This window comes from Lontra canadensis, unplaced genomic scaffold (assembly GCF_010015895.1).
Source record: "Lontra canadensis isolate GAN:19392208 unplaced genomic scaffold, GSC_riverotter_1.0 scaffold1, whole genome shotgun sequence".
In the NCBI taxonomy this organism is placed as follows: Eukaryota; Metazoa; Chordata; class Mammalia; order Carnivora; family Mustelidae; genus Lontra; species Lontra canadensis.
The window spans coordinates 17105109-17112804 of NW_022630995.1; the positions used below are offsets into that span (position 1 = coordinate 17105109).

The following is a 7696-nucleotide window of genomic DNA, read 5'->3' on the forward strand; positions in this document are numbered from 1 at the left end:
AAAAAAAAAAAAAAAAAAAAAAAGATTGGACTTTACAGTCCTCTCTGCCAGGCTCTCCATGACCGTCCAGCCCCGGCAGCTCGTGACTGACGTGGGACACTAATGACAGCACCTGCAGGATCGTCGCCGCCCGGCTTGCGGGGCAGGTGCGTGTGTCCTGCTTTCCGGGCTCTGGCTGCTGGTGCCACCCGCTCACCTTGCCACCGCTGAGGTCATTTCCCAGCACGGTGCTGGAGCCTGTTTTATATATTCTTGTTTTCTGCTTAATTTATAAACTGAGGCTCAAAAAAGGAAAGAATAAGGAAATGAGGAAGGATATAGGACTAACCAGCTCTGTATCACCCTGAAACAAACAATTCACTGCGACTAAAATGAAAACAAAGTCACTAAATCAAATTGTAATCAAATGTTATAAATCTTGCCGCTTCTGTGAATGTTAAGGACATTGTTTTGAAAATTAGTAAGAAAAGAAAGATTGACTAAGTGTGATATTTGCAAAATAGTGAACCATAAAGTAGAAGCAATATGGACAAGCTAGGAAGTGATTATCATAACTCAGTATCTTTTTCTGCCCCCAAAATTGATCTCCAAAGTTTAACATTCTGATAAATGCTTTCACTCCTACCTCACAGCCATTAATCATTCCTGTTACAGGTGGTACCACTGTCGCTTTCCCACAGACAACTCTTCTTCAGTCATGTCCGTGTCTCCAAGCAGCACTAACACTACTTGTTGGTTATCTTTCCTCACTTACAGCAATGAACTGAAGGTGAAGCAAAGCTACTGTTGATAATTGGCAAGATATATTCAAGACTCAGAAACCTGCTTTCTGGATTAAGACATCCATCAATGTCTTAACCATCCTCTCCATCTGTCTCCCATTAAAAAAAAAAAAAAGTATCTGAGAGGCAGGAACTTTTGAATCTTTGATATTTAGAAACTTACATATTTCACAGAAAATCATTTTAGTCCTTTTCCCCTGATTTCATTGTCACTGAAATTTTTAAATGAATCTGCACTGTGATCCTGAAATCTCCACTTCATGTAATTTTAATTTACTATTTAATACTATTTACTATTTAATTTACTATTTTATACTATTTTATCTGTTTCTATAGAAGAAATAAGGGAATCACAAAAATGATTAAATTTTTCTTCTACTTATGTAAATCATAAATCAAATGTTTTATCAAATCGTAGTTTTATCAAATCCCTGAGTGGTACACAGGAGAATTTCTTAACTGTGCCCTATCAGTCAATAAGAGCCACGCACATGCGCACACATATGGACGAACATAGAGCCGTGAAACCACAGCAACAAGTTTTCAAAAGTGTCGTGAAGCAGAGTTTCTTTTCACAGATGGAATATATTTGAGTAACACTCTGGTTTAAAAGACCTTATTGTCATTCATATTGCTGTGTTTACTGAGAAGGTAAAATAGATTTCAGTATTTTCACCTGGTTTTAATAGCAGTAGTGTATATTATTTTTATTGAACTTTATTATGCATAACGTATCTTTGTAAATGTCATTATTTGTGATTCTCACAACAACTAAGAAGTAGGCAGTGTGGGGTTATTCTTTATCTGTAGATAATGAACCTGGGATTTATACAGTCATGTGGCTAGTGGGCAGGAGTGCTGAAATAATAATCCAGTCCCTCTGATGTTCTCATATCACTGCTCATTTTCCCTTATCAAATAATCTGTTAAACTCCAGTGACCTTTAAAAATACTTCTTAAGTCAAAATATATAATATTTAAAAGAATGAGAAAATGCAATATGTCAAAACAAGAACTTGTCAGGCACCGAATGAAACACCTGGATCCAAAGATGAGTGAGATAAAATTGAAGTTCGCACTAACTTTAAGGTCTAATAGAAGGGAAATTATATTTTAAGAAATAATTATAATACAACATATTTAATGAAATATCGCTATATAGAATATGTCTCATAGTAACAGGAGATGAAGGTTGATGTATAACCAGATCTTAGATCATGGAAAGCCTTAAATGCTAATACAAGGAATAGATGATTTGTTTAGTTTAGTTTAGTTTTGTTTTTTTACAGGTAATAAATACAAATGAAATATAAGAAGAATAATAACAAAATAAGACTTGTATTTTGAAATTTCATATCAGCAGTAATATAAAGAATAAATTGGAGGGATATGAGAGAATTCAGCTCTTTTAAAAATAAAGAAGAGAGGACAGAGACATTAAATAGTTATGAAAAACACAAAATGGTGGATTTATATAACATATAACAACTAAATATAGAAACAATGAGTGCTTCCAGAATATTTATAGAGAAAATAGTGGATAAAGGTACCATTCGACAAAACATAAATGGATGATAAAATACAAGTCTTAAGGGAGGATATTAAAGGAAAGTTGTTTCATGGCATCTGGCCATTCTGAGTTTGAAGGGCTTAGGGGCCAGTGAAACACAAAACCCTAATGAGAGCCTGAACTAGGAAGAAAATGATTACTGAAAGAATGGATTTAATAAAAATAATTGCAAATCTGAAAATCAACCAGTTTCTGGAATTTTTGTGTTGTTTTTCTTTTAAAGGCAGGAAAAAAGGGAAGAATTTCAGCTAGGTTCCTCAAGTGCCAAAACTACTTGCAAGTTTCAAGTTAACCATATTTTATCTAAAGTTATCATTAATAAATAGCATTTATAAAAATTATTAAAATAAAAATTTAAAAATAAAAAATAAAATCTATCATTAATAAATATCATTTAATACTGAATAGAACACAATGGAATAGGATCAGTTATTTAGGATCCTTTTTATAGGAGTGTGTTTGTTAAAAAGAAATATAATTAGACATTAAGAAGATATGAATCATATTTCCCTACTTCCATTGGTAGATCATAATCAGCTGGGGCTAATGTATGACAAATGAAAAACAGTGGATGGGATTTCCTTTACCATAAACAAGTATTTAAATTTGCAACATTGAACACTGAGAGTATGGTAAAGTAGCCATCTATTATTGTCACTAAGATGCCCAGTAAAAAATTGAAAAAACAGGAGTTATTAGATCCTTCATGACACCAATTAAGACAGATACAATTTCCTTTTCATTTTCCATACTCCAGAACCCTAAACGATCCAATTTATATAAGATGCATCTGTGTTCAACTATACATAAAAAGAATATCATACAACTGAAATTTTTGCTGCCTAGACAATAATATACTGAATACCTTATAGTTAGCTTTTTATATGGTAAAATGTAATTCTCTCAAAGATAGAAATATGATTGTATTCTGAGACTTTAACTGGTTAAAATAAATTTTACTTAAAGGGTACCATTAGCTATCTATTGTAGTAGGAACAAGCTATCTCTCTAGTAAAGTTAAAATATGAAGAACTTGAAGTAGAAACAAAACATAGCCATGTATAATACACTTTATAGTGTATAAGAAATAAATTAAGGGGAGGGGAATGTCCCACATGGGCCTATCCTGAAGGAATCTATGGCCCAATGTGTTATAAGGATGACTGATTAATTGTGCAACTTGGAAACACCTCAGATTTTCTATAGATATAGGCAATTAGAAAAAGTAACATGGTAATTGGTTTCAAGTCTATTGCAAAAATGACTAACATGATCAAACATATTAATGTTTTCTATCTTACCAAGTTATAATACACAAAGATGAAAATATTATTTTATTTCAAAGCTATGGTATGTTTTCATTTATATCGATGAAGACATATATAACAAGGACTCTGAAAATTCCATTGACTAGCTTCCCATTAAATTTTAAAACTACTGAAAACATAATTTGAATTTTTCATGCAAAAACTTATCACCAGTGGTCAGAAAAAGAAGCTATATTCATAGGATTTTATATAAAGAAAAGTCTGCATATAAAAAGTGCAAATTTTTAAATATACTCACATACATAATTGAATTTATTGGAGTCCCAGTCCCAATACTTACTATTAATGAGTGATTAAACTATCCTATTTTTCTCTAAGATTAATTTTCTCACCTGATAAACAGGAATAACAATAATATAGACATTGAATGGTAGTTATTAGATTGGAAAGTATAATATCAACCAAATCTCCTCGTACATAAACACTCTCAAAACAGACAGAAAATGTAGGTGCTTCACTGTAGAGTCTTGTTCTGTCAGAAAACACACTTCCCTTCAAACAGTTTGTAACAAGCAAGTTGTGTGATCCCATATTTCCTTTCTCTATCAAGCTTTTCCCTATAAAACCACATGAACAAATTAATCACATTCTTCAAGATTTTGCTCAAAACTTACCTTGTCAATGTTTATTCTGAATTGTAAAATTCCCTTTCATAATTATTGTACCAGTGTATTATACTTTCCAACCTAATATTATACTGTTCCACCCTTAGTGTCCATCATGCCTCTTAAGTTGGTCTATTGTTTTTCTTTATTCCAGAGCAGTAATCTCCTTTTAACATACAATATATCTGTTCATTTTATATCTTTTTTTTTTTTTTTTTAAGATAGAATTTGACATGAGGCTTGATCCCAGGACCCTGAGATCATGACCTGGACCAAAATCAAGAGCCAACCATTTAACCGATTAAGTCACCCAGGCATCCCTATATTTATTATTTTTTATCTGCATTTCCTTCTTAGACTGTAGACCACAGGAAATGAATATGAATAATATGAAGGGACATAATAAACTAGATAATTCTTGATTCTAAGTAAAGATGTAATTTTCCATGAATATTACCTAAAATAGAGGAAAAACGAAAAAAAGTTCCTATTCCAACATTTATAAACAAGCAAACACCAGAATGATAAAATCTTCTGGAGTCGGCGGGAATGGGGAATAAGGCATACTAATCTACTTTGGAATTGTTACCTATCCAATAGTCACTTATGCAACATTACTAGGTAATTCTAAGCATTTTACCTAACTCACTGAATTGCCTTTTGAAATCTATTTCTCTCTACATCATTATATTTGGAGATTTCATTTAACATGTCAATCTCTCTTATTCATATAGTTGTTCAGAATACATTTTTGTTAAAGAGAATATTAGAAGTATTTTCAAGACAAGAACTGGGTGTTTGAGAATAAGATACAATGTTATAAAAGGCTTTAGATATTAAAATGTAGAAATTCATATTTCTCTGCCTTTCCAACTCATCTATAGGGTGTAAGACCTGTAGTCTCCTTGGATTCCATGGAATTTATTTTATTTCTTTTTAGCATAGTGATATATCTCAGATATGCATCCTCCTCACTTTGAAAGGATACCACTCTGGGATGTGCTTTGCATTTACATAATGCAGGGAAGAGGAACACTTAAAATTGTTGGGGAATCTCTGTTTAGGACTCTTCTTCAAATATTGCATTTAAGATGGTTACATTTCTTATCCCTGACACTTTCACACTGGTTTAGTGTACTTTTTAGGCCTGGAAAAAAATTAGCTTTAGCTAAACCACAGACATATTTCTTAGAGACACAAATGTTTCATAGATGTCCCAGAACTGACAGATCTGAATCTCTTTATTCTCTGAAATCTGACAGAATTCAAGTTCAAAGACGTGAGAATACAAGGCACAGATTGTTTTATTGAGAATAACAAAAAAGTTGATCTGTCTAGTTCATATATGATAACTATGATCATTGAAATCTAAAATAACTATTTAGACATTTTAATTTCTTGAGTTCAGCTAAATATAACCAATTTTACAAATTAATATATTTTACACACAAAAGCTTGATTTAAAAACAAAATAAAATAAAAAAAAAGTGAATGCCTACTACACAAAAGGTGCATCTGTTGTTCCCAGAGAATGAAAAGTTGAGTAAGAAATAATTCTGATCCTCAAAAAGTTTACAGTTTTAACAAATTAAAACAAATTTAGGTTTATAGGGAGTACAAAACAGAATTGCCTAATATTAACTGTATACATTGCACTTGATAAGACATTGAAGAATCTTTGTCCTTTTGCTGAATGGCATAAAGTGTTTCTAGCTAGAGTTAACAACATAGAAAAGGCATACAGGCATGAAGTTGTTCAGATTATTAGAGGATATCATGGGAGATTGTTTTGAATGGAATTTTAGTGTCATGAGACACTATAGGTAAGAAAAAGTTGGTAAAAGAAAAGTGAGAGAATTGTTTAAAGCCATAAATTTTCTTAATCTTAAATGACAAATTTAAGAAAATAGATTTTACTGTATTTGCAATGAAAATTTTGAAAACATTTGAAGTGTCATTGTTTAAAAGGATTTTAATTATTTTAGACAGAAATGTAATAATTACAGACTGAAGTATTAATTAAAACTTAAAATGGGGCTTTCTGCTCCTTCCTGTGTGACAGAGAGCTGCATCTTCTGGTGCAGTGCCAGCAACATCCCCAAGACATAATGATGAAGGTCGGAGTAAACAAATTTGACTGTACTAGGCTCTTAGTCACCAGAATTGCTTTTAACTCTGGCAAAGTAGACATTGTTGCTATCAGTGATTCCTTCATTCACCTGAATTACATGGTCCACAAATTCCAGTATGATTCCATCCATGGCAAATTCAACCACACAGTGAAGACTGAAAAAGGGAAATCTGTCACCAGTGGAAAACCCTCTGCATCCTCCAGGAACAAGATCCAGTCAGATCAAATGGGGCGGTACTGGTGCTGAACACAATGTGGAATCCACAGGGGTCTTCATCAACATGGAGAAGACTATGGCTCACTAGAAGGGTGGGACGAGGGGGTCATCATCTCTGCCCCTTCTGCTGATGCCCCCATGTTTATGATGAGTGTGAAACCATGAGAATATGATAACTCACTTAATATTGTCAACAATGCTTCCTGCACCACGACCTACATGGACCCTCCAGCCAAGGTCATCCAAGACAAGTTTGGAATTGTGGACAGGACTCATGATCACAGTCCATGCCATCATTACCAGACAGAAGGCCATGAACAGCCCCTCTGGAAAGCTGTGATGTGATGGCTAAGGGGCCAAACAGAACATCAACTATGCTCCTATTGGCACCAGCAGGGCTATAGGAAAGATCATCCCTGAGCTGAATGGTAAGTTTACTGGCATGGCTTTCTGTGCCCCTATCCCCAATGTGTCAGTCATGCATATGACCTGCTGCCTAGAGAAAGCTGCCAAATATGATGACATCAAGAAAGTGGTGAAGCAGGCATTGGAGGACCTCCTCAAGGGCATGCTAGGCTATACTGAGGAGCAGGTTGTATTTTGTGACTTTAACAGTGACCCCCACTCTTCTACCTTCTATGCTGGGGCTAGCATTGCTCTTGATGACCACTTTGCCAAGCTCATTTGCCAGTTTGACAATGAATTTATCTATAGCAACTGGGTGGTGAACCTTATGGTCCACATGGCCTCCAAGGAATAAGAGCTCCCTGGACCACCAGCCCCAGCGAGACCAAGAGGAAGAGAAACAGAGAGACCCTCAGCTGCTGGGGAGTCCTTACCCCAACTCATCTCCTAACACACTGAAAATCTCCCAACCTCAAAGCAGTTTCCATTTCAGACCCCCTGAAGAAGGGGCGGGACTCAGGGAGCCCTCTCTTGTTTCATACCATCAATAAAGTATACTGCATCCATCCTAAAAAAATAAATAGAATTTTACATGGATCACATGATTACATCATTACCTACATCAAGGTACTGATAGTGATGATGATATCACGTTTTT

At 34.3% G+C, this 7696-nt stretch overlaps 2 pseudogenes; one reads left to right on the forward strand and one right to left on the reverse strand.

The window, feature by feature from the left end:
* LOC116871689 overlaps positions 1-699 on the reverse strand; it is a 1630-nt pseudogene extending 931 nt beyond the window's left edge.
* Positions 700-6393: 5694 nt separating this feature from the next.
* LOC116872463 lies at positions 6394-7393 on the forward strand (annotated as a pseudogene).
* The last annotated feature ends 303 nt before the right edge of the window (positions 7394-7696 follow it).